The sequence below is a fragment of the Lutra lutra genome, chromosome X (assembly GCF_902655055.1).
Source record: "Lutra lutra chromosome X, mLutLut1.2, whole genome shotgun sequence".
In the NCBI taxonomy this organism is placed as follows: Eukaryota; Metazoa; Chordata; class Mammalia; order Carnivora; family Mustelidae; genus Lutra; species Lutra lutra.
In genome coordinates this window covers 4,824,782-4,852,725 of record NC_062296.1, presented here as the reverse complement: position 1 = coordinate 4,852,725, position 27,944 = coordinate 4,824,782, and the positions used below count along the sequence as shown (strand labels likewise).

At 41.9% G+C, this 27,944-nt stretch overlaps 1 long non-coding RNA gene across 1 annotated transcript; it reads left to right on the top strand.

The window, feature by feature from the left end:
* The first annotated feature begins 1,229 nt into the window (after nt 1–1,229).
* Nucleotides 1,230–24,066, top strand: LOC125091694 (uncharacterized). The gene is made up of 5 exons (XR_007124736.1): nt 1,230–1,357; nt 2,250–2,497; nt 19,791–19,994; nt 23,126–23,211; nt 23,945–24,066. It is a non-coding gene; the product is annotated as an uncharacterized LOC125091694 (long non-coding RNA).
* The last annotated feature ends 3,878 nt before the right edge of the window (nt 24,067–27,944 follow it).

Here is a 27,944-nt window from a genome sequence, read left to right as displayed (position 1 = left end):
AACCAGTTTACATTGGCACCAGTGATGTTGATTTTTAAAGATATTTTTTTCTGGGTATAGAATTCTGACTCGCATGGTTTCTGATAGGAAATCTGGTGATTCTTATCTTTTTTTAAAAAAAAATCCATGTAATGTTTCTTTTTTCTCTGGCTGCTTTCAAGATTTCTCTTAGTTTGTTTGTTTGTTTCTTTCTTTTTTCCAGCAGTTTGACTATGATATGCCAAGGGGTGGCTCTGAGCTTGTATCTGTGGTTTGTTGTCATTTAATTTGGGGAAATTCTCACCTATTATGACTTCATAAGAAATTTTTTTAAATAAATAAGTTCCCATTCCCCCTGCCTTCCTTCTGGGATTATAGTTACACTCATATTAGACTGTTTTATATTATCTTGGGTATTCTTTTCTGTTTTTATTTCAATTTTTCTCTGTGTATTTCAATGTGAGTAATTTCTCTTGACTGATCTTCAAGTTCACTGATTCTTTTCTTGGCTGAGTTGACATTGGCAGTGAGCCCACTGAACATATTACTTATCTTCACTACTATGTTCTTCATTTCTAGCATTCCCATTGTTTTTTTTTTTTTTCTTAGACTTCGTTTTTCCCTGCTGCAGTTGCCTTCTGTTCATGCATGGTTATCTACCTTTCCCATTAGAGCTTTTAACATGTAATCATAATTAAAGTTCCTTGTCTGATAGCCTCAGTGTCTATGTCATATCAGATTCTGGTTCTGATGATTGCTTTTTTTCTCAAGAGTATGATTTTTCTTGCCTTTCTGTGTGTCTTAATTTTTTGTTTGTTTGTTTGAAGCCAAACATCTTGTGTAGGACAGTAGAGACTAATAGAGACTGAGGTAAATAGTTCTTATGCCTAGAAATGGAAACACATTTCCTTCTGCTAGATCTTTAGAACAGAGTTTTGAGTACCCCCCCCTTATTAAGAATTGGATTAGATTTGAGGTTGTTCTCACTGTGCCTATTCTTGGTGCACCACAGATTTCAAATTCCTGTAGCGATTCCTTCTGCTTGGGGGAAGTAAGTGTTGGTTTTCCAGAAGGCTGTTTTGTCAACACTGAGTTTTAGGTCTCCCCTTCACACTGTTTGAGATCTCTCTGCATGCTGTTCTTCCTCCTCTGTCCTTTTCCCAGCAGTTTCAGAATTCAGTAAATATCCTGAGGGAAAGCCTAAGAAACTCTTTCAGCGATAGGATACATTCCCCTTTTGCTTGTCTTTCAGCCCATATGCTGAGTCCTGGGATTTCTGGAACTTCTGATCTCCTATGGCTGAGGAGGGAAGGACAGTGAAGACTTCAGAAACTCAGAGCTATGCTGTGTGTTTTGTTTTGCCTAGTTTTGGATTTGGGTAAGTGGTAGCCTCCTGCTGGGATGTCTAGTCAGTTCTGAAGGTGGGTTTGGCTTAATCTAGACCATCTTCTCTAAACACAGGGAAATGCCTTGGGGAGACCAAGTGCTAGTGCATCCCTCAAGGTTTTCTTTGGGTCTTTGAGATGGTTCTTCCTCTGAAAGGTCAAAATCACCTATGATTCTGATGAGGGCTATAGGCACCTAGTGACCTAAGCTGTTACTCAGCAAGATGGGGAAGAAGAAATACTTCAGAAGCAGGAGGGACTGTTCTGGCACTTTTAGGTTGTCTAAGGGACTAATTTATGCTGACCTTTTTTTCTTATGCAAAAAAATAGTCATAGACTCTGAAAGGGTGTTTTAATCTTATTATTTGAGATCATACACAGGTGTTGTTTGACATTATTCTCATGTGAGGTTACCAAGTGCTACCTTCTTAGCAGCAGACCTATGTAAAGTTAACATAAACCTTTGTTCTTTGCCAAAAGGCCACAGCAAATGATCTCTGGAGGCCTTTTCTGGCTGTAAGACAGGTCTTCAATTCTTGGATGCCTTCTTGTAATCCTTCTGGAATGACTTGGACTCTTTTCCAGTCTACTTGGGATAGGTTTCTTGTGCAGCCTGGAGAGAGCAGTAAATAGCCTGCATGGTCTGTCACCCTCCCTTTGGTCTAAGACTCTCTGGTGACTTGTAGGACTCTTATTTATGGTTATAGTTATATTCTAACACTGGAATTCTCCACAGACTGCTGCTCGGAGAAGTTCAGTGTCTCTGAGACAGTTTCGGTGAAAGAATTCTATCAAAAAGAATTTGCTGAATTGTGATTGCAAACAAAATAGCTTTGTGGGGACAAAATGTACTCCTCACAAGGGAGCCTTATGTTTATTTTCCAGCCTCTCCTCCCAGTGCTTCACTTCTGATCTCTCTGCAGAAAGAAACATTTCAACAGAGAATCCGCCCCCCGCCCCCCCCCATGGAAACTGAGACAATTATCTTCCCAAAGTCCTGAACTCCCCTTCCTACTTCTGAAGGAACCCCTCTGTTCACAGCTGCTAAAGCTAGCCCGAAGTCCGGTTCCTTCCCCAGGCAGTTCTTTTTGGATGTTGGATGCACACCTTTCTAAGCATTGTGGTCTCCAAATGTAAGTTTAATAGCATAAATGTCTTTCTGTAGCCTGGAAGAACTTTATACCTTTGTGTTATTGAAGAACTTTATACCTTTGTGCCTCATATTTTGCTGGAGCCATTTAGAAATTTTACTATCCTAAGGGGATTTGGGAATCATAGCTACATCCGTTTTATCTGCGTTGTATATGGCTCCCTCATTCTGGGGAAACAAAGTTCTTCATATATAACACACATGCATGGTCTCATAACACCCAGGCTGAGAGACTTGGGAGGGAGTAGGAGCTCGTTCTCATTCTGTAGGTAGCAATGGTAAAACATGGAGAGGCAAACATATTTGCCAAGATGCTGATTCTGAGCTCCATTTTTGGGACATTCCAGGGTGTTTCACAGGATCTCAAAACGCCTCACAAAATCATTCTAAAATTCTCAAAGCCAAATTCATCTTAATTGACTTCAGTTTTTTTGATGTTACAGCATTTTGGGGTTGGGGTAGTTAAGTTTAAAAAAAAACACAAGTCAAATCATCGAAATGCCAAAACTCAAGAAACATTTGGGAAGCAGTGGACTAGTCCATAAATACCAGAATTGGCATAAAATAAGCCAGGTCAGGTACTAAGAGGTATAAATTCTTGACTCATCTTCCATGAATCTGTATTTAAATACATATCTTGTGTGATGGTATTTCTGAAGATACTTCTCTTCTGGGCATGCTTTCTGCAGTACTTGGGGATGATCCCAATGACCTTTTGGGGTGATCTGATTTTTTTTTTTTTTTCACTGCTAGAAGGGTGAAAAATATATATTGATACACTTGAACAATGAGCAATTTAGTTTGGCTGGAGCATAGGCTTATGTTGGGAGAATTACAGAAACATGTTTGGAAAGGTAGGTTGGGGCCACATTTTTGAGGGCCTTGGATACTAACCGAGGTGTTTCAACTCTCTTTGATAGTCAGTTTGCAGGCATTGAAGGTTTTTGAACAAGGGTTGTTGGAGAAATATGGAATGGCTAGAGTTAGACTGTAAGGATATTAATAAGGCTGAAATGTGTAGGTTTGGCCCACATTGAGATAAGTGAAGACAGATCAATAAGAAACTTACAACAGTTTTGGTATGAAGGTATTAATTAATAAATTAATTTTATTTACTATTTTTATTTTAAAATTATTAAATTAAATTATTTTATTTATTAAATTATTAAATTAATAATTATTAAAGGTGTTAAGGAAGTTGTCCAATTTGATTGTGAGCTCTTATTGCACTGGTGTTTAAAAACAGGTGAAGTTGGGCGCCTGGGTGGCTCAGTGGGTTAAGCCGCTGCCTTCGGCTCAGGTCATGATCTCAGGGTCCTGGGATCGAGTCCCGCATCGGGCTCTCTGCTCAGCAGGGAGCCTGCTTCCCCCTCTCTCTCTCTCTCTCTCTCTGCCTGCCTCTCTGTCTACTTGTGATCTCTCTCTGTCAAATAAACAAATAAAATCTTAAAAAAAAAAAAATAAAAAAATAAAAACAGGTGAAGTGTTACCTCTTGAATTCTGCAGACTTTCTAGTCTAAGATTTCTTCTGGCTCTGAAGTTCCATGAAGCTCCAAGTCCACACTGACCATCTTTGGTTTATTAGTTGAAGGAGGGGACATCACATAGACAAGTCTGAGGTGCTTAACCCATGCTTTCAACTTGTCACCTGTGAGCTTGAGCAATGGGGCCTCATTTCATTCTGATGTTAGAGGACATGGAGGAATTTCCCTGCACTCAGTGTGACAGCCGCTATTTGGCTTGTATTTGAAGGGACAAATACAAGGGTAGTGCAATTTTGACCTGGGTTTTTCTAGTCATTGGTTTGGGATGCCCAGCAAATACATAATGGAAAATTTGCTTTAATGAAAAAAGGTTATTTTTCTGTACCTTTCATTATATGAACTTTTAGCAAAGGAGACTTGTCTCTTTACATAGTTTGATGATCAACAAATTCTGTCATCTTCCCACTAAGTAAGAGAAATAGTACAGAAAACAATGGTAGAATAATTTTATAGTTATGGGAGTACCATAGCATCCACAGGAACCTTGGCACTTAGAGTCTGATGTAAGCCGTTGGTGATGAGATGGGATCTGTCCTGTCAACTCTGAAGCAAAGAAAACCTCTTACGTCACAGTTAAGTTGGTATATTGATGCAACATTGATTTTGCTGCTGCCGTGTCATTACACAGACTGTTCATCTGGTCTGCACTGTTCCACTTATTGTGACGATCTGTATATTTTTATTTCAAAGATCTGAACCATTTGATTTCGATGTTGACCTGCTTTCATCACTGCCCATGCCCATCCTGTTCCACTAGGTGGCACTCTTACCCATGAGACTACTGCAGCCGGGCCTGCTGCCTGAAGCCGCCTGGCCCGTGGGCTGGGCTGTGCATTCCTGTGCGGATGAAATGCTTGTGGGTTGCCTTGTTCCTCTACTCCCATCAGCACCAAGATGCTATTCCATACCTGCCTGCCTCTCCAAGTCTTATAAATGTTAACTGAGTACCTACTCTGTGCCAGGGGCTATGGTAGGCACAGAGACAAGATTTGAGCTACACCATTGCCGGGGCCCTCCAGGAGCTCAGAGCCTGGGGACAGGGTGCGGGGTGGGGGTGGGCATAAGAGCTAGAGTAGAGGGCCATGGTAGGGGAGAGAATGCTTCTCACTGGAGGCTCTGTGTGACCAGAGGCTAGTGGTCTTTGGCCCTGATTTGTGGGACTTGTTGGCATAGGTTGAGGGGCTCCGTGGCATGCACTGGAAGGGAGAGACAAGCACTGTTGCATTATTTTACTGGCAATGCCCCTGTTCAACCCCAGAGGCCAAGGGTGAAAAGAAGAGGCCGCGAATGCTCCCTCCCAACCCAGGAACAGACTGGGCTCTCCCACAGTCTCCGAGACACGTGATCAAACGTGATCCCACTGCTCCAGAACCAATGAGTGCAAATGTCTATGGCGTTCTCATTTGGTTTCATTTGGTAGATAATTTTTTTATTTTTGGGAAGTTAAATGGAAAATCACATCCACAACAGTAGCCACCGCTCATGTTCCTACCAACAAGAATTCATCATTTTTAACATCTTGATACATTGATTTCTAACGTTTTCCTGTGTTTATACTTTTTAAAAATTATGTAGACAACATATTAATTCTCATTTGTTTTAATCTATGTTCTTCCCATTCATACAGGATCAGTTTTTGGGTTCAGTTTTGGGGTACCAGTGTGCCCTGACATCAGTGCCTCTCAGCATGATGCCAGCAAAGAGAATTGTTCTACCTTTTCTTTCTCCTTGCACCTCAAATGCAAACTTACTTTTTTTTTCTGGAGTTTAAAATCACAATGTAGAAAGTGTGTCAAATGCACAACGATGAAAATAAACCATCTGTGGTTCTACCTCTTGGAGAGAGTCATAGCTGAAGTTCATGTTGGTACACTTCCTTCTAGCCTTTTTTCTACATAGTTCTTTAGAAAATTAGCTGTGTGTTGTATTTAATATTTTTTAAAGATGTTATTTATTTTTCAGGGAGAGAGGGAGGAGCACACAAACAGAGAGAGCAGCAGGCAGGGCAAGGAGCCTGTTGTGGGACTTGATCCCAGGACCCTGGGATCATGACTTGAACTGAAGGCAGATGCTTAAGCAACTGAGCCATCCAGGCATCCCGGTATTTAGTGTGTTAAAATGTGCCTTTTCACTGAATTGCTTATGTGTTTAAATATTCTTCTATCTTATGACTTTCAGTAGCTGCTCATTATTCCGTCCTATAGGGATATCATATGTGATAAGTACTATTGCTAGACATTTAGTTGGTCTCCTCTTTTTTGCAATGATAATACTGTATGGTCTTATACATAAATCTTTACATGGATGTGTGATCATCAGGATAAATTTTTAGAAGTGGAACTTCTGAGTTGAGTATGAACATTAGAAGGCACTCTTTCATTGTATTTTTCTATAGCAAAGTAATATGTTTATCAAAGACCATGTAGAAAGCACAGATCTACAAAATGGAGAATGTAAAGTCACCCGTATTCTTATCACTCAGAGGTAATCACTATTAACCTTTTGTCACAACTGTTCAGTCTTCTTTTCCCTGTATTCTACATACTCTTCTATAAGTTTTTTTTTTTTTACTTCATATATTCTGAACATTCTTTTAGGTTCATTATTCTTCTACATTTTCAGTGGTTATATAGCATTTTGTTGTGCGGAAATACCCGTTTATTTGACCAACTGGCTACTGTTGGGCATTTAGGAAGAGAAATGTTTTCCCCTCCTGTAAAGAAAAGGCAACGATGAGTATTCTGTGGCCAAGTCTGTGCAGAAATCTTTGATTGCTTCCTCTGAATAAACTCCTAGATATGCAGTTGTTCCTTCCTACATGTATGCACATTTGCAAGCTTTTGATGGATGCTCTCATCTTACAGGCACATTATGGGGATGCCCCTTTGTCCCTTCTGTCTGAAATCTTGATTATCGCTGATGGGGTTTTTGACAATCTGATTGCAAAGAATTAGTGCCTTATTTTAAGATCTGTATTGGCTTGATTGCTAGTGAAGCTGAACTTTTTTTCTTTTCTCTACCCTTTTGCCCATCTTGCTGTTCTGGTATAGATATTTTTCTTATTTACTGAAGAGATTTTAAAAATAAATTTAAAATATTAATTCTTAGTCATTCATGCAGGTTTTCTCCTCTGGCTAGCTGTTGTGATGAACTATATGTCTAGAGTTTTTGATGCTAAACTGCAATTCTGGAATAATCCCCTTTTGCTTGTGTTGGTGTATTCTTGTCCTGCTGGGTTTGGTTTGCTGGTATTTTATTTAGGATTTTTGCGTCTCTGTAACTGGTGTTAGTCTTCAGTTTTCTTCCTCTGCGGGTTTGTGTGTGTGTTCTCCCAAGTTTTGTGGATAGGCTAACTTTAGTTTTATAAAATGAATGGGACTTATTTCTTTCTTTTTCTCTATACCAGGAGCTACTTTCAGAGCATGGAAATTATTGGTTCCTCGTCAGACAGAAAGAACTTGCTTGTGAAACTGTCTAGGCGTTGTAATAACCATCGGAGGAAATGGCTTTGAACAGCGTTAGTTTGCCCCATGTTTTCTACTTCTTTGTGAGTCTGATTTGCTGTTTCCTAGGAGATCATCCATTTTGAGATTTTGAAATTTATTAGCATTTTTCAAGCTTTCTTGACCTATAATCCCCATGCCATACAATTCACCCATTTAAGCCATTTCTAGTATATTCACAGAGTTTACAACCATCACTACAATCGCCACAATAAATTTTAGAACATTAAAAAAAAGAAAAAACAAAGAAACCCCGTAGCCATGAGCAGTCATTCTCCATTTACCCTTCCTCCCCCTCCAGGCTTAGACAACCACTAACCTGTTCTCTGTCTCTGCAGAAGTGCATGCTCCGAACCTTTCATATAAACAGAATAAACCAATAATTTGTGGTCTTTTGTGACTGGCTTTTCTCATTTAGCATCATGTTTCCAAGGTTCGTCCCATTGTAACATGTGCTAGTACTTCATTCTCTCTTTGTGTTTTGTTTTAAAATTAATAGACCTTTATTTTTTAGAACAGTTTTAGGTTTATAGAAGATTGAGCAGATAGTGTAGAGTTCCCATAAACTTCCCTGACCATAGTTTTCCCCACTAACATCTTGGACCGGTGTGATAGTGTTTGTTATAACTAATGAGCCAGTATTGATTTAATATTGTTAACTCATAACGTATCAGTGATATATTAATATATAGTAAGTTCAGAGCTGGCATTAAGGTTCACTGTGTTGTACAATTCTGTGGGTTTTGACAAAAGCATAATGCATGTCTACCATTGTAGTGTCCTAGAGAATAGTTCCACGGATAGTTGGAGCATGGGGAACTTTTAGTGTTGCCCTTCCCTCCTCTGCCAGAACTTCTAGCGACCACTCATCTTTGCACAGTCTCCAAGGTTTTGCCTTTTCCAGAATGTCATGTAGTTGGAATCATACAGTAGGGAGTCTTTCCAGATTGGTTTCTTTCACTTGGTAGTACGTGTTTAAGGTTCCTCCATGGCTTTTCATGGCTTGATGGCTCGTTCCTTTTTAGGGCTGAATAATATTCCATTGTCTGGGTGTACCCTAGTTAATTTTATCGATTCCTGTACTGAAGGACATCATGCTTGCTTCCAGGCTTTGGCTACTATGAATAAAGCTGCTCTCATTATCTATGTGCAGGTTTTTGTGTAGACCTAAGTTTTCAACAGTTAAAGATAAAAAGCAAGGAGCATAATTGTTAGGTCATATGGCAAGTGTATGCCTTCTTTTGTAGGAAACTGCTGAACTGTCTTCCACAGTGAATGCACCACTTTTCATTCCCTCTAAGTAATGAGTGAGAGTTCCTGTTGCTCAACATCCTTGCTAGCATTTGATGTCATCAGTTATTTGGATTTTAACCATTCCAATAGGTACATAGTAGTATCTCGTCATTGTTTTAATTTGCAATTCACTAATGATGTATAATATGGAGCATCTTGCCATCTGTGTCTTCTTTGTGAGGTTTTTGTTCAGATCCTTTGCCTATTTTTAAATTGGATTTTTCTTTATTGTTAAGTTTTAAGGATTCTTTGTATATTTTAGATATAAGTCCTTTATCAGATAGTTATTTTGCAAATATTTCTCCCAGCCTGTAGCTTCTTTTTTCATTCTCTTACCAATGCCTTTCACAAAGCACAATTAAAAACAAACTTTTTAAAAGGTTTTATTTTTTTAAATTTTTTTCTTGATTTTCTCTTTTTTTTAATTTTTTATTTCTTTTCAGTGTAACAGTATTCATTGTTTTTGCACCACACCCAGTGCTCCATGCAATCCATGCCCTCTAATACCCACCACCTGGTTTTATTTTTAAGCAATTCTGTGCACACCATGGGGCTTGAACTTAACCCCGAGATCAAGAGTTGCATGCTCCACTGACTGAGTCAGCCAGGTGCCCCACAATTAAAAAAATTGTTTTTAATAAAGTCCAATTCCCTTTTATGGCTAAATAATATTCCATTGTACGGATACACTATATTTTGTTTATCTGTTTATCAGTTGATGGACACTTGGGTTGTTTCCTTTCGGTCATTATGAATAATGCTGCTATGAACATTTGTGTACAAGTTTTTGTTTGGACATATGCTTTTATTTCTCTTGGGTGGATACCTAGGAGTGGAATTGCTGGGTCATACAACTATTCTATGTTTAACTTTTTGTGAAACTGCTAAACTGTTTTCCCTGGAAACTGCCTTTTTTGAAGCAGCTGCACCATTTTCCATTCCCACTGGCAAGGTAGGAGGGTTCCATTTTCTCCATATCCTCAGCAACACCGGTTATTGTCAGTCTTTTTGATTACAGCCACTGTAGTAGGTGTAGATTGGTGTCTCTCTGTGTTTAGTTTGCATTCCCCTAATGACTCAATGTTGAACATATTTTCATATGCTTATTGGCCATTCACATATCTTCTTTCCCTCTTCACCTTTGATATTCTCTTCCATGGGAATTTCATGGATTCCACTAATATCTTCAGACAGATGATTTCCAAATACTTACTTCCAACTCTGACCTTTCTCCTGAGATTGTCTCAGATTCCCTTCTCCTTACTAGACACTAAGGTCCTGATTGCATCTCTAAATTAGTATATCCCAACTGAAACTCATCAGCTTTCTTCCCAAGCTTGGGAATCCAATTCTTCCTGTGTGCTTGATTCTGTTAATTATACCATTATTCCTCTAATGACCCAGACTTGAAACTTGGCATCATATCTGCATATAAGAGAAATTGGATAAGGAAGAGTTGATTCATTACCAAGTTCTGTGTTGCTTTCCTAAATATTTTTTTAGAGGCAAGCAGAGAGAGAGAGAGAGAAGGAAGCAGAGAGAGAGAGAGAGAGAGAGAAGGAAGCAGGCTCCCTGCCTAGCAGAGAGCCTGATGTGGGGCTCGATCCCAGGACCCTGAGATCATGATCTGAGCTGAAGGCAGAGGCTTAACCCACTGAGCCACCCAGGCAGCCCTTTCCTAAATATTTTGCATCTGTTTTCTCCTTACTTTTGACTTCTTGATCTCTGTTCCTTTTTGACTTTCTCAATCCCTTACTCTCCTCTTCTCTTTCTCTGATCATTTGATCTCAGGTTATTTTTGCCTGTCCCTTGAATGACCCGCCCCTTTCTTGGCAATCCTCATTTGCGATCATGTATACTTTCTGGCTTGGTTATTTTAATGTCATCCAAGATTAAAACTATCATTCACCCACTTGTAACTCCCAAATATATATATTTCTAGTCCTGGAATATCTTGAGAACTTCAGACATATTCATCCACCTATCTGCAGGACGTTGCTACTGCACAGACTTTTCAAACTGTTTAATCTGAGCTATTACCATCTCAACTGCCCCCAGATTTGTTCCACCTCTCATATTTCCAGTTGACTGCAGCACCAGCCATTGAATGTTCTTAGGACAGAATCTGGCCGTCATTCTCCTCTTTCTCTCTCCCCGATGCCAAACATTCACAAGTCTAATCTGCAGTTTTTATCCCCATGCTACTTCTTTGTTCCAGCTTTTATCATCTCTCATTTAGATTATTTTAGTGATCTTCAGTCTGGTCTTCCTGTGTCTAGTTTCTCACCATGCCCCTGCAGCCCTTTCTACGCTGACCACTGACACAAAGTGATTCTCCAAACTGAAAACTTAGCTATGCCATTGCATTGCAAATAACAAAAACAAAGACGACAGTAAACAATAACAAAATAAAAAGAAGAAAATATTTATAGTCTCCTTGGTGGTGCCTCACTTTTCCAAAAGAGTATATATAGCTCAAGCTCCTTAGCCTGGCATATTGTCAGGCTTCCTACCTACTCCTTTAGTTTCATTTTTCCTTACTCTCCTACCCCCATCTTATCTTAGTTTCCAGCAATACTCTGGACATTTAACACATTCCCTCTGCTCAGACTCCCTTGCCTGCCTTGTCTGCCTTTGTTCTTTGTTCTTCAAAGCTCTGTCCGGGTATCCCCCACTCTGGAAAGCCTTTTTCCAGCACAATGAACTACACCCAGCTCTGAGATTCTTCTGTACTTCACACAATGTCATACTATAAGTAGCTCTTTTGTTTATGTGTCTGTCTTCCCTTCTGGGCTGTGGGCTCTCCAAGGACAGATTGTGGCTATTTTTCCAGCTATATAATAAGTGATCAGTAAATATTTATTGAATGAATGATTAAGATGTTCTGTGGGCTGGATTGTGGTCCCTGAAGTCTAACTGTACATGGCATTGAGTGTGAAATAATATGATAACAGAGATTTCGGATCTTTTATTTTCAATCCTAGTTGACAAGCTCAAACCTTGTGCTTTCTTGGAGATAGGCATGATCACCTGGCTGGTATTAGAGGGGACGATTGATAAGAATCTGTTTCACTGAATGTGGACTTGATACTTTCTAGGAGCTCTGTACATGAAAGAAGTACCCCTTTTTGCTCTCAGCGCCACTCCTGACAGCTCCCCCAACTCTAAGACTTACTTCTGGAGCAATGAGAGATCAGATCCCTTAGGGGGATGGGCATTTTTATGCCCCATGGTGTCATCTCTAGGGCTTGTGGTTCTAAGAAGCAATCTATGGACTGGGACCTCCCTCTAGAGGATGAACAACTTGGCGGGAGAGAGTAGTAGCTTAGAACATGTCCAAGAACGTCTAGTCCCAGGGCTTTGGGGAGTTTATGGTCCCCTCTGGGCCTGCGGAATATAAGCCCTCAGGGGCAACAGTGCAGTTTGGTAGAGAATAGCCCAGAGCTAATCTGGGCTCAGATTCCTCAGGGTCAGCACATCAGTGTGGTTTCCGTGGGCTCTGTGTGGGACTGAACTTTAAGACTGCTACTCCTGGGACTGAGATCCCCAGGAAAATCTCAGGGAACTGATTACTCACCTGAATAGATAGGCTTCAGGAAGACCTGGAAGAGTCAGGTTGTTGAGCCCAGTCTAGCCTGCTGCATTGGCTTTTATACCCTTTACTATGGAAACCTGAGCACAGGAAGACAGAAGTCAATGGTGGGAGGGGGGTGTGGATTGTGGCTCGGCGAGTTTTTCTTTTTCAGTAATGTTCGGTTGTAAAGTCTGTGTCCTTGGGAGATTAGCCCTGCCCCTGCTAAAGTGGGTTCTCACTATGCAGACCTCCTCCGGTGGACCTCCAATCCCAGTTAGGCCAGTGTACTTCCTTCTGGACTAAGTGGCTTTCTTACCTGATACCTTGATGAGCCTAATAGGGATTAATACTTAGTAGACTTTGGTTTTATGGAATGAGATTATTATTTCTGGTCCAGAGAGACTAAGGGAAAACTAAAATTGTAGAAATATCTTCGCAATACTGTGTAACAGTTTATAGAAACACTTCACATACATTAATTGATTCATTCAGGCATCACACAGTCCTGTACTTGGCTCTTAGTAGACATTCACATGTTTGGCATATGAATGAGCATGGAGATTTATTATCCCACTGTACAGATGTGGGAACTGAGACCCAAGCCTGTGAATTGAGTTTCCTAAAATCCAACTCTAGAGTAAGTCAGTGTAAAGCCTTGAACTTGAAATCAGGTTCATTGCATGTCAACATTTAGTAAGCACCTGTTATGTGATTGCCAGTGATGAATCAGCATGTTCCTTAGTTCCTTAGTTTTGAGGAGCTTATAGGCTTGTCAAGGATCCAGACAAATGGGGAAATAATTTCAGCACTAATGTGCTGAGTGTTATGATAGAGAACTCTGTGTAATGCTGTGGGGTGACAGAGGAGGGGGGCTGCCTAGTCCAGTCTAATGAGGTTATGAGAGGCTTCTTGAAGAAATTACACCTCAGTTAAAATTTGAAAGGCCAATAGAGGTTGGTCAAAGGTAGACAGAACATTCTAGGCTGAGAGGTCATCATCAGTGCAGGCGCAGAATTGCCATCCAGCATGGTATGTTTTGGGATGGCTGGAGTGTTCCTTCCCAAGGGGGAAGTTGTAGGAATAGTGACTAGACAGGTAGCCAACAATCAGGCCATTGAGGATGTTAACATTGCCTGGTACACCATTAGTTCCCAACCATTGCTGACTCACTCAAATCACCCAGGGCACTTAAAAAATAGAAAGATGTCCCATCCACATGCCCAGTGATTTTCTTGATCAGCTGGGTTTGGCATTCACCTCTGGAGGCAACAGGAAGCCATTGAAAGGTTGGTAGCAGGAGAGGACATAGATTGTCATATTGGATCGCTCTGGTGGTGATCTACATGGAGGCAGGTAGATTTGCCCAGTAGCATGTGGAATTTGTCTGAGATTTCATGGTGGTTGGAATAAGTCAGTAGCAATGGGGATGGAGAAGAAGAAGCAGATGAAACCAGATTTCAAAGTGGTGGAATCCTTATGATGTTTTGGGGAGAGAGGTGTCCAGGATAATTTTCCAGGTTTCTGGCATGGTTTCCTGGGTAGAGGGTAGTACTTCTGACCAAGATCAGAAATGGTGTGTGGACAGAGAATGGGGGGATAATGGATAAATTCAACATGGTACCTGTTGTATCTGAGGTTTTGTGGGACATCCAGATGGGAGGGTGGCTGTTTTGTTCTGGAGCTCAAGGTGAATGCCTGGGCTGGAGATACAGACCTGGACCTCTCCCTATGGGGGGTTTAAAGTCATGGGAGTAGCAGAAATCTCTCAGGGGGAGTGTGTGGAGAGTGCATCTTCAATGATTCTATCCCTTTTTGTCTTCAGGGGTTATTCTCATGGAAAAACAGAAGCTTTTTGTGTGTTTGTATTGAATGTTGCAGTCAGGCAAGGTGGGGTAGTGAAAATGGTATCAAAGGTGAAGTTAGGGAACCTGCGTTGAAGCCCCACCTCTGCTACTTTGCCACCTTCAACCCTGAGCGGGAACCAAACCTCGTAACCTCCACGTCTTCATCTGTAAGGCAAGGGTAGTAGGAGTATCTGCCTTGCAGAGTTACTGGGAAGATCCAGTGAGAACATGTTTGTGAAAAATACCATGTACAGAACCATAAAAAACCTCAGTTTCCCTCCCCCAAGAAACTTGGGCCAATATATGGGAGGTACAGGGCGGCATATTTTGACCTCGCGTAAAGAAAGACTGTCTAATGCCCCTGAGCTGTTGAATGATGGGAAGAGTTTTGGGAGAGGGGAAGGTCTGAGACTCTTGGGGTCTTTAAGCAGAAGCTAGGTTTCTGGGCTTCTGCTGAGAGTTTTGTTGCCAGGGGTAGAGTCATCCTGGATGACCTCTGAGCTCTCTTTCGTGGCTTACGTAATGTTTGAGTTCTTCGGACACTTCTTATTTTTTTAAGATTTATTTATTTATTAGAGAGAGAGAGAATGAGAGAAGAGAATGAGCAGGAGGACCAGAGGGAAAGGGAGAAGAAGAGAGAACCCGAAGCAGGCTCTGTGTGGAGCCCAAAGCAGGGCTCTGTTCAAACCCTGAGCTCACCACCTGAGCAGAAACTAAGAGTTAGACGCTTAATACACAGTACCACTCAGGCACCCCAGGACACTTCTTTGCCCTTTCTCTGAGAATTTTTACACTACTTAGATTTTTTTTTAAATTGTAAAAGCAATATAGGTGCATGGTTATTTCTTTCTCTTTAAAATCTCTTAAAGCCCTAGGCATTTTGGTTCCTAAGTGGTGTCTAGGTTTATGTAACCCTAATAACTAGGCAGTCTGCTTCATATCTTACTGCATGGGGCATTTATAGATGTTTTTATTCTAAATGCTCTAATGCTCTTTAATGACGATTCAGTGGATGCTGGAAAGTGTCTGTGGGTGCAGTTAAGGTCTCTCTCACACAGATGGGCAGTGGAGGGGGGTAGGGTGGGGGTGGGGAAGGAAAGCTGGACATTCTGATGTCTGGACAATTCTGAGTTATGGTTTACTTTAAAATGATTGATTTTTATTATTTACAAGCAGAAATGATATTATAAACAGCTAACAATATTGTCAAGTAGATGTCTTGCTAGAGTATGCAACAATGAGTAGGTAAAGATCATTTGAAATTAGCACACTAATTATTTCTATGCAAATGAGTGTTGTCAGAGAGCTTGGAAACAGGTTGTTCTCTGAACTGGGTTAAACATCCCCTAAGAGCTCATGTTTATACTCCTAATTTACTCAGAAACCTGTTGCTTGTGTTTCTTAAATAGAGGAAGGGTAAAATATGCCAGCCCATGATTTAATTATCACAAATTTAGCAGTAGTTTGAATTGAATTATATTTTTATGTATTTATTTTATTGCCAATTACTAATGTAACACATTTGCTAAAAGGAGGCCTAATTTGCTTGCTGACTTTCTGTACACAGAGATTGTGTCTCTAAATGGAAGATGTCCACCTATGCTGTTTGATGAGGAATTATCTTTATGATAATTTAGATGACTTCCTGGCTCTTATTTATTTATTTATATATTTTTAAGTATGGTCTATGGCCAACGTGGGGCTTGAATTCACAGCCCTGAGATTGAGAGTTGCACGTTCTGCCGACGGAGCTGGGCAGGTTCCCCACTTCTTGGTTCTTTTAAAAACATCACCAGAACAGTACCTCACAAATATTCTAGCTGGGAAAAAGTTGCTTTAAACCATATAGAGGTGAACAACTTTGAAAAGCAGAGAATATAAGAATACAGACTCAGCCCTAATTGTGGGAGCAGCTTACTTTAATCTTTTCGTTCAGTAGGCCCTTCACGATCTCAGAAGGCCCCGGGTAGCTTTTGATTATCCTTTTTCATTGCAGGTAGTGATGCCAAGGGGTGGCCGAGTGAAGCTTCTAGTAGATATCTTGAAAAAGTGAATGCTTAAATACTCCTGCCTTCTGCACCTCACTCCCTGCCCCTGGTCTTCGTCCACAGGAACTGGTAGATCATGAAAGAGGGTCTGTTACAAGTCTAGGTGGGGTCTCAGTAGGGGTGCAGGATATAAGGACAGGGAATATGGTTGGGATGGCCGTTGGGAAGAAGGGAGAAAGAGAACCTACGAACAAGCCTAAGCAGGAAGCTGAGAATGGTTGTCATGAGCTAGACCACAGGAAGATTTGTCAGAATCGAGGGTAATAGATACATGGAATGATGGGCACATAGTCCAAGTTTAAGCTAGTCAAACCCTGGTTGGGCCATGGTGTTCCTGCAGGATTTAAGCTTTGGTCTGACTGCAGAGGGAAGCTGAGCAGCTCCACAATCAGGCTGTTCTGTGGAAGCTTCGGAGTTTATATTCATCTATAACCTCATAGATATCTCTTTGTACCAGTAAATTACTCCCTACAACTCACTGCTTGTACATTTATTTTCTAGCAGGCTGACTTTAGGAGGTGATGTGTAGTGTGTTCGAAAGAGCCCTGCCAGGAGGGACCAAAACTCTTGGTTTTTAGCCAGTGCTCTTAGACAAGTCATCTAAACTCACAGAGCCTCAGTTTCTCTGCTCATAAAATGAGAATTGAGATGATAAAGATGTTTGGTTCATCTCTCAGTTGTGAGTTCTAAAGCACATGGAGCACTGGGTGTGGTGAAAAAACAATGAATACTGTTATGCTGAAAATAAATTTAAAAAAAAGAAAGAAAAAAAGAATTCTGTGGCCTTTGGGATTTGACTTGTTTGACTTGAGGGAAAGAAATATAGCCTCAGCACCACATTTGAGCTAAACCTATGAAAAGCCCCAGTGTCAAATTCAAACTACAAATAGATCCTTTCCCTTTCTTTTTTTTTGCCAGAGCCAGGGGTGTTGACGATAGTCTGTGCTCTGTTGGGCCATTTAAACATTTGTGGAAATGGCACAAGCCAAAGCGACGAGGTTTGAACAGTTGTGCTCCTCGGCCTCTGCGGGTGCAATAGACCAGAGGCTGCTGTGTTCCAGGGACTCCGATGGGGCTGCTACCCCCTAGTGATGCACACACCACCAGCAAGCCGGAGAACTTGGGTCACTTGCCAAAATTGCACCTCGCTCATTTGCTGACGGCCGTAGTAAGATGGACTGCCCGTCAGTCCTGCCGGGCTGAGACCAGAGACATAGGGGCTGCCAGTGGACTTTAAAATGTTAATTTAAAAATAGTCCTTAATTATAAGAAATAGCCTTAATTATAGCTTACCACAGTCAGGCCGTGCAATTCTGAGTAGTTTCACAAACGAGGAAGTAAGCGAATAGTTGGTAAATGCTGGTGCGTTCTTCATTTGCATGCTGTCCCACACCCAAATGTAATACTGCAACACCACAATTTTCAGACAAATTACCAGTGCAACAAATTAGCACAATTTGTTAATTTCCTCTTTAATTGGACTACAAAGAGTAGTGTTTCTGTCTTTTGCCCTTTTTGACGTAGAGGCTCGTCTTAAAAGCAGCAAGACTTTTAATGTAGCTAAATCTCTGTCTATAACAAATAGAGCTTCTTTTCATTTTCCTTACCCAGCCGGCTAAGATTTATACATTAATTATTCAACTGATGCATCTTAAACATCCTAGTTAAAGTACACAGTGCTGGCCAGGAATTGTTCAACCCCCAGCACACTTTTGTTTGCCTTCAAGGAATAAATACTTAGAACTGTAAATGGGTAAACTCAGTCTTTCCGTGTGGTGAGGTCAACAGAACTTAGAGTGAATATACAAAGGATAGAGAACTAATTATTACTGAGATTCAGGTAAGTGATTTCTTAGGCATTTTAGCTGTCATGCTGTGGAATAATTGCAAACCCACCAGGAAGGAATTGCAAAACACAACCTACTTATCCTTTCCCCAATGGCTACATAGAATTTTTTTTTTCTGTTTTGCAGTTTATGCCAACCCTCTCTTTAATCATTAAAAGGAATGTTATTTTAAGTATTGCTTCCTGAGTAACAGTGTTTGACTGAGATCCTACAGAACGGTGACTTTGCCCAGAGTGTGACTTCAGTGTGCTGGCGAGATTTGAAGCAATCGGAGCTATTAGTAATGGAATGCAGAGCTCTGTAGCAATTTTGCTTAAGTTCTGTTCACGTTAATATTCCATCTGACTCATGTAACCATTACTATCCAGTCCCATCAGTGACAACGAAAAATTGTTAAACACCATTTCATAGGCATCAAGTGTTTTGGCTTTGGTATAATTTTATAATCATGCCTTTATTGCAGCATTTTAATACTACCATTTCAATATCAGTAACAGCAGCAGCAAATATTGTAAGCATACCACAGAACCCCCCGTTAGTAGGTATCCCAGCTTGGTGACTACATTCCTTCCTGCTTCTGGGTCTTTGCATATTCTGTTTTTCGTCCAGTTATGCCCTTCAAGTCTTGGTTTAAAGGCCTTTTCAGGAGACCCCCCGCTTCCACCCTCTGGTATTCTTGATCACTGTACCCATTTGCTTCCTTCATAATATTTGTCACAATTTAAAATGATACTTATATCTTTTTCTTGTTAATTGTCTCCCCTGCTAGTCTATAAGCTATACAAGGACAGAGACCATGTCTGTTTTTATTCATCTGTGTGTTTCCTTGCCTAGCAAAGTAAGTACGGTCTCTAAATATTTTGGTGAATAAATGAGGCAGTGTGGCAGACATGCAATGAGACAGGAGCCTTGTGTGCCGAGGACCTCCAAATTAATCTCATGGTTGCATGTGCTCCTGCCTAGGCCTGTGGGACTTGCAACTGGTATGTCCACATGCGGGCTAGACATTTCCACCTGATGGTCCACATGCATTCCCCAGTCAATATTCCAACCTTTAATTCGTTAGCCTACCTCTCAAATCTCTTTTTCCTTCTCAGTTATCACTTGAATAATGGCACTGTCGTGTGTGTCATCACCCAGGTAAGACATTTGGCCTTCATTTTCCCCTTTCTCTTCAACTCCAGCACCCAGTCCTGTTAGTGTGTCTTCCTGAATACTGCTCGGATCTGTCCTCTCCTTTCCACCTCCATTGCCATGACTTTGGTTCAGGTCCCCATCATCTCTGATGTAGACTAGTGCCAATGCTTTCTGGTGGTCTCTCTGCTTCCTCGGCCTTATACCCTCAAGAGCACCTCCCTCTCCACCAAAAGTCAAACACTATTCTCTCTCCTTCTATCTAGAAGTCAGAAAGGACTGGCAAGGCACATAAGTAGCTGGAACCTTACTGAGTAAGAGATATTCAAAGATTGCAGACATATGATTTCTTCAAGATTAATTTCCTTTTTGTTTTTCTGCTACAGATCCAATGGAATAAGCTATTAAAATGCTTTGAGTTTCGGAACAAAAGCACAGAACTGTGCCAGCAGAACAACATAAAGGTTTCCTTTCTTTCTTTTCCTCCAGCATCTATCCATGATGGATGACATGACCATGAATCTTTGCTTAAATATGGACTCCTGAAATATCATAAAATCCCAGAGCATCAGAGCTGGACAAAGGCCATCTGGATCTTTTGTCTGAGGCTCAGAGAAGACAAGGACCTTATTTAAGGTCACACAGTGAGTTAGCTGCAGAATTAGGACTCAGGTTCTGTTCTGTATTCCTCAGGTAATCATGAGTCTTCACTCGGATGCATTATTTAAACAGTTGGCAGCTCTAAGACCCGCACCTCAGACCGCTGTGGCATGACTGCCTTCCTTCATTGGACTTCTTTTTCTTATTTTGCTTTGCTTGTGCCTGAGTGCTGATCAGTGAGATTAGGAAAAAGTCTGACCTTTATAAGTGACATGTACTTCATCAGTGATTTCCAAAGGGGATACTTTGGAGTACTAGAGGTTTCTTGGAGCTTCCCTGGGGGCCTCTGTGTATAGCAGTCAGTGGGTCCCAAGGAAACTGGTACTGCCTGCCAACCCCCATCTCATACTCCACAGGAAGTTTTGTTTTCATTTGTGTTATATGGGCCCACACTACCACTGGATTTAAGTGATTCCATGTTGAAAAAGTTTTGAAAACTGTACTTCAGGAATGCACTTGGTAGTTTGCTCCCCTAGCTGAATATTCCAATTAAACAATATTTCTGTGGTTTTGTGTCTATTTTTGCTTTTACCCTTCTCTTTACAATGATAAAAGGCAGGAAAAAACTTCAGGCTTGCTCATGTGGATATGGTAATTTGAATGTTGATTGTCCCAAACTAGTTAGTGGACCAGTGACTGAGGCTGGGGCTTCATGACCTCTCAGCTATGAGTTAGACCATACAAGCACATGGGTCAGGCCCGCCTAGTGTCCTGCTTTCCCCTTTAGGCCAGGGAGTGCATGGGATTACTTGGTAGAAGGTATATTGTCATGAAGAATCTTGTATCTCTTCTCCAGCTTTCTTGAATTCTGTGTCTCTAGTCTTTGATACTGACCAGTGCTGAGCAAGATGGAATGTATGATTCTGAGAGCCAGATGTGGTGGCAGGGGAGTAAAACACTGTGTGAATGTCCATGGAAGGGAAAGTTGATATTGAAAGTTGATGTGTGTCATTGTGCAGGGTCCCAGAGGGTAGTCTTCCAGTTTTTGTCATGGGAGGTGATGATGGAAGGGATTCGGGGCTTTGAAGGAGGGACAAACAGTATTTCCCACTTGACCATTTTCCTTTGGTTTCCAGAAATGGTTGACATACTCTTGATACTTCTAGACATGATGAAAGACAAGGCCACTCCTAACTTTGGTGGGCCTGGGACGGGGTGCAAAATGCATACTGACAGCCAGCTTCCCCTTCTCTCCAACCTCTTGGCTTGGTCCTTACCTTGAGGGGCCTTCTGCACATGCCTATAGACACAAGCCTTGCTCCACAAAGTCCCAGTCTAGAGCATCAGCATTGCCTCAGAACTTGTTAGAACTACAGACTCTCAGGGCCCACTCTAGGCCTACTTAACCTGGATTACCTGGAATTTTTTTTTTTTTTTGAGAGAGAGAGAGAGAGGAAGAAAACATGGAGGTGGGGTGGGGGAGGGGCTGAGGGAGAGGGAGAAAGGGAATCTTAAGCAGGCTTCATGCTCAGCACAGAGCCCAACAGGGGGCTTGATCTCACAACCCTGAGATCATGACTGGAGCTGAAATCAAGAGTTGGATGCTTAACTGACTGAGACCCCCAAATGCCCCGTAACCAGGATCTGGATTTTAATAAGATTCCAGGTGATTCACAGTCACATTCAAGTTTGGGAAGTATCATTATAGCCCACATGTTCAAATTCCAATGTTACTGGGTTGAAGGGCAACAGCTGTCTCATGGCTACCCCTCCAATGCCTTAGGCCTAGAGATGTGCCCATCCTTGGAAAGACAGAGCTAGGGAAGAGGATGGCACGGGCCATGACACAGGCTTGGGCATATGGCCAGGGAGTTCAAGGTCTTGTATATTCTGAGATTATACTGTAGAAGAGGGAAGCATAGAGTTGGAGTAGGCAAGTCCCTTGGCCCCATGGACTCCTTGCTCTGTGGGGAGTGGTATGGTTAAAGCAGAGCCAGAGGAAGGCCCTTTAAATTGTGATGCCTAGGCCAGGGACTGGCTATCCCAGTCTCAGAGTGATACTGTTGACAGGTGTTCTAAATGTCTATGTGGATGGGGGTTGGGTGGGGGTGGATCATTGCTCTTTGAGGTCCTAGGTGGCTGTCAGTGCTTTGGTGGCTCTTTAGGGTATGGGGAAAAGTAGCAATGGGGCCATTACTGCCTTAAGAAGGAATCAAAATGAACTATTGCAAGCAAACTCTTTAGTAGCAAGGGAGCCCCATTCATTGACTTGCCTAAGGAAGGCATGCAGCAAAGATGCTTCCCGTAGTGCCCAGTGACAGTTCGACTCGACCCACTGGCAGCCTGCAGCAGGAGGCAGTTGGGTGTGGATGTGAAGGGCTTTGAACAGCTGCCTTCAAACGTAAGACAGAGGCCGTTTTCCTCGATGAATTAAGAGCAGCGGCTGGTGTGGTTGAGATGCGGGGGCTGGTGGAGGAGATGAAAGGAGGAGATGTCCACTGCCACCTGGACAATGCCATGTTTGTGAGACAGAGGCAGGTCTGAAGTGAAGTCACAACTCAGCTTCTTCAGCTGCAAATGGACCAACAGTCCTTGCCCTGCCTACCTTGCTGAGATGTCAGGCAGGTCTGGCCTGAGAATGGATACAGAAATGCCTTGTAGTTGTCAGGTGGGGTATACATGAAGAAAATGGTACTCATCCTGCCATTTGCTGTCTTTCCTTTGGGAGAATGCCTTCAGCTACCCACGAGTTTTGGATTTAGACTGTCCACCCTTTAGCAGTGCACAGGGCTCTGTGCAAAGCCATCTCTGCCCCTCTGCCTGGTGCCTTCCAGCCCCTTCCAAGCAGATACACTACTGTGATTCTCATTTTTTGAGTTCCACAGTGGGGGAGGGGGATTTTATATTGGCAAACATTTCTGAAGAGACAAATAATTGCCTCTGGAAAGAGAATACTTTTCTCTTCCAAAAATTCACATTTGCTGGTTTAAATTGATGTGACTTTATTTTTTGGCGAGCACTCTGCAGTGTTCCACTGAGCGGTAATTATTCCTTTGGTGTTGCAGGAGTTTGCTGAGAGAAGGGAACTAAATCTAAAAGAGTGAATCCATCTGGTACATATGTTGAAGATTTCTCTGAGGCCACTGACACTGAAATGTTAATGCTAGAATTTTTTATCTATTGGTATCATTTAGGTATTGATAAAATGTGATTTAATGCCCTAGGTCATTGAATCAAAGGCTGAATTCCATTCCTTTACATGGCACTGGATGCCCCACACGATGGAGGACCATCTTGGCAGAGCACAATGGTAAGGTAGACCCTGCATTCCAGTCCTGCTACCTGACTGTCAGATTGTGGTTGCCCCACGCCTGATCTGGGTAGGTACCCAAACATCAGCAGCCTGAAGACTCAGTGACTCCCAGTACTTGTAGCATCAGGAACAACACTGGCAGGATAGAAGGCATGGCACCCCCCAGCCAGTAGGTGATATCTGGATTAGTTTGATACCTCAAGTATTAAGTGCCCCTGGGAAGAGCCCCTGAGTCCCACGGGAGCTCATGAATCTGCAGCCTTCCTGTTGACTTGATAGTGTGGGTGAAACTGGGATGTGCTCCAGGAACCCACCGAAGGCTGTCCTCCTTGGTTGGGGCTCTGACATCCAGCCTAGGCTTGGCTGGGCCTTTCCCTGGGGTTCTGGGCTCCGTCTGTCTGCCAGCTAGGGTCTAACCCAAATAAAACCCTGTGGAAATCTGGGGCTCCCACCTGCCTGGTGATTAGTGTTGCCGCTGCTGCAGGGTCTCTCCTAACAAGACTGCGTTCTGAAATGACTAGCTTTTGTTTGTCATTTTTTTTTTTTTAATCGTTGTAACTTGGCCAGTAAGCCATACTGGGGACAACTCTGTGGTCTTCCACATTCTGAGTCTGTTTAATCTGTGCTCATTCTCCTTCTCCTGCTCTCTTGGCATTGCTCTTTGGAGTCGTCACTATCACTATGAAAGTTCTGCTATAAAACATGGGAAATGGTCTCCTTTATCCCATAGTCAGGTTACATATCCATGGAAAGCTGTGGGCATCTTGAACCTCACTTGGATTTGAACCCATATGGAGTTCCTGCCTCCTCTCTCGAGGAAGCATCAACTGAAGAAGCCACAGGGGATTTGCCAGCCTCCTATGAAATAAAATGCTACGTGGTAACAAACAGCTGACTGTCAGGATTCATTAGCAAAATCTGGATGTTGTAGCCTTTTGACAATTTTCTCTTTCCTCTGTGGTCCAGTGTGAGATAGACTCTTGGGGGTGAATTGTCACTGGGAGAAATTCAGAGCGCCATGTGTCGCTGGCACATGGCCAAGGAGAAGCCAATGAATGGGTTACCACCATTTCCCCCAAAAGCTGTTAGAGAAGGTTATCGATTATTTTCTAAATACCTTCTAACCTTCAGCACAGGCTACTGTGGTTATTAAAGAGACACCATCATGTGTCTTTTTAAAATAGTTGTCTCCTTTTTGTTTTCCTAATAGTCACTACGCCCAGGTCCCTCTTTGGAACCCAAAGGTGATGTTTCTTTCTTTACCCACAGATTTTATCCTTGCCCTTCTGGCAAATGGACTTGAATTGCTCCTGCTTCTGGCAGCTGGTTTTACTTCAAGGTCCTTGGGAAGGCCAGACAAGTGCCTTGACACAAATCAGTGGTGACCACTGTCAGCCCGCTGGCCCTCTCTCCACACTTATCTCTACCCCTGCCTCCCATCCCTTTCCACAGAGGCTTACAGGTGGTATTTTTCTTCCAGGACAACAGACTTGTGGGTAAAAATTATGTCTAAAGGTACAAATCAGCAAACTCTGGTGACGTATAAGTAGGGCAGCGTTTGACCTATGCAATAAATAGCACTCCGTCATTTGTATATTACCCACAGTGTATCTAATTTAAAAGTTCTTAATCACATTTGTGGTGCTTAGAGCCCCAAACCAATTCGGGGGGTTTGGAGAAGCTGTTGTGGCATTTCTGCCCCATGGATATAGTAAATGTTACTGTTCGGTCTTTTAGTTTACTCCTAGTCCATCCTTCAGTGTTGCTGTGTACCACCTGGACTCCTGGGCCACCCTTTTGCATTGAGTGGGGAGAGTATACTTTGTTTTTGCTTATTCTGCATCAATTTCAACTCAATGAGCATCACAGATCCACTAATTAAGATCTATGCCTATGTTCTCCTGCCACATTTTTAATTTCTCAATGCCTGGGTGAGAAACAGAATCCTATCCAGAGTTGTCTTTGCTCCACACTGACAACATATGGAGGGTCCAGAAACATACATTATACCTTGTTTTGGGGTTGGAAGACTTCTGTGGGCTCCTCATGCCTTCTGGCCACACTGAAGTAGTATTTTGAGAAGTAAAGTTTTCCCTTGTTTGTCTAGGCTCTAGAGGAGCCTTCATATTGACCTTTTTGAAGCATCCTGTGGACTAGTATGTTTCAGTTGGTACATTTGTTACTTTAAGAAATTGGCAAATTGTTTGTGGTACCTGTTAAGATTTTTTTTTAGCACATATTTATTGAGTACCTTTTGTTGCCTAGGAGCTATGCTGAGTGCTAGGAAAGCATAGACAAGGCATACCCTGTCCCTGCTCTTGGGTTGTCTCACAGTCTAGTAAGAGAGGAAGGCACATCAACAAATAACTGTAACACTGGCTAGAAAATTCCAGATCAGGCACTGGCATGAGCAGAGGTTGAAGGCAGGAAAATACACAACTGGCTTGGGGAATCACAAGCAGTGTAGTAGAGTGAAGTGTGGTGTGTGTGTTGGCAGGAAGCTACTGGAGAAAAAGACTGGGAGGGGGATGTGGGTCAGATTTTTAAGAACTGAGATTTTTAGCTCTCTGAAGATGATTTGAGTATCCCTTGAATTCAAGAGGTTGGATCCATGGTAACAATTCTGTTGATATTCCTAGAACTTCTGTTTAGTTTTGCAGAAGGTGGAAGACAAAGCTATTAAAAAAACGAAACTATGATCCTCAGCCCTAGGGACCTTGTAAATCAGAGGTTTGAGCATCCTGTATGGCTTGGAACTAGAGCTCTGCACTAATCTGAAATGTATGTGATCTATCTTTGGCCTAGGGAAGGGAGATATTTGGTTTGGAGGAAAGGTTGGGAAGGAAGGATGGCAAAGCCGGATAGTTTTGCACCTACTGCCCGGTCAGAAATTTGCAGTTTGATTTCATTACTGTCTTTGAAGTATTGTCGCGTCCCAGAACATACAGAGGTCCGTATTTAAAACTAAGTGTGAATACTTCACATCCAATTCAGATATAAAGGAGCAAGCAATTTGACTCATGTAGGTGGTTCTACTTCACAAGTAGCCACGATCAAATGAGCAGCCAAAGATCAAGCCATTTAAGAACGCGTTGGGCATGGGAGTCTGCGGCTGCTGTTCACAGTACACCCTGACCCAGGCATAGGTCCAAAGCCATAAGCACTGTTCTTATTGCTGACACCATCTTCCAAATGGGTGCCGTGCTCAAACAGGGAGTATGTTTGGGCTGCTGCGGAGACAAGCGCTGGGGACACAGCGTTTGCTGGAGGTCCTCTCTCCTGTTTCGGTAGTGCTTTTTGGGTTGATGAAATGCCCATTATTCCTATTGCTTCATCTTTGTATTAGTTGGCTGTGAACCCTTCCTGGGCTGCTGTCTCTCTCGCTGAAAGAAGCACAGCACAAATTCCTCCAGACATAAACAGAGAAACTCTCAGGAAGAAAAAGCTCTGCAAGGAGATGTCAGGGTCTACTTGGACAGGTGTCCTGTGGTCACCGAGCTGCCTCTGAGAAACCCCTTTCTACTCCTCCCTGGAAGAAATGAATACTTTCTGGAATTTAGCAATGATGGTTTTATAATACCATGTCCCAGTCCTTCATGCAGCATGATTCTGAGTATTCCTGATCACTCAGTATAAAAATTCTTAAAACAAACATCAAACAAACAAACAAAAAACACCACAAACAAAACCAACTCTTCATTCATCTGTTTTGTTTTTATCATCAGTGCTTTGGGAATTATGATCCTGGAGGTGAAAGTCCTACAAAATGTTTAGAGTTGATCTTTAATCTGAAGGAACCTGTCTGAAGGGTCACATGGTAGTTGAGTTTCTCTATTAAAAACAGTGTTTTCCTCACTGCGAATCCTGAGCACTGGCAAGGAAATTCATATTACAGCGTTGCTGCTACCTGTATCTTATTCCTTATACTGGATCCCCACTAGAATGCATATATATATATATATATATATATATATATATATATATATGTGTGTGTGTGTGTATATATGTGCTTATTTTATATATTTTAATATATATTAAATATATTTAAAATTATTTTAAACCATCATACATATATATATGTATATATACATATATATATATATATATATATATATTTTAAATCAGGCTTATAACAACAGCAAGAACAAAACAATCAGGTCAGCACTGCTCCCTCTCAAGCCTGTTCCTCTGGAACAACCACTTTTTAATGGTTTTAGCTATTGCTTTTGATATTTACCTTTGTATTTTATATAATATGGTCATACTGCTATTACTTGATTCATCAATTTAGGTATTGTTTCTTGACTTCCTGTGATGGTAGATGGGATCTGGCTATCTTACAGCCTATTATCAATGAGGCTTGGCTAGTTTATGCTGCAGACAGACCACTCCTAATTACCAGTTGACCTTACACAACTAATGTTTATTTCTTGCTCATGCTACATGTTCAGCCCATGTGGGTAGGGAGACTCTGGCTCATGTTGACCCTCCAGGCTGATGGAGGCTCCATCACAACACCTGATTCTGTGATCTCTGCCAAATGGGCAGATGATAGGGGGATTGTATCCTGGCTCTCAAAGCTTCTGCCCAATATGGTACAAATCAGTTTCACTCGTATTTTATTGATCAAAGCGCATCATGTGGCCACACTTAATCTGAAAGGAGGCCAGGGAGTGCAGTCCTACCAGGGGCCTGGTAGGAGATGCCTTAAAGTATTTAGGAACACTGCT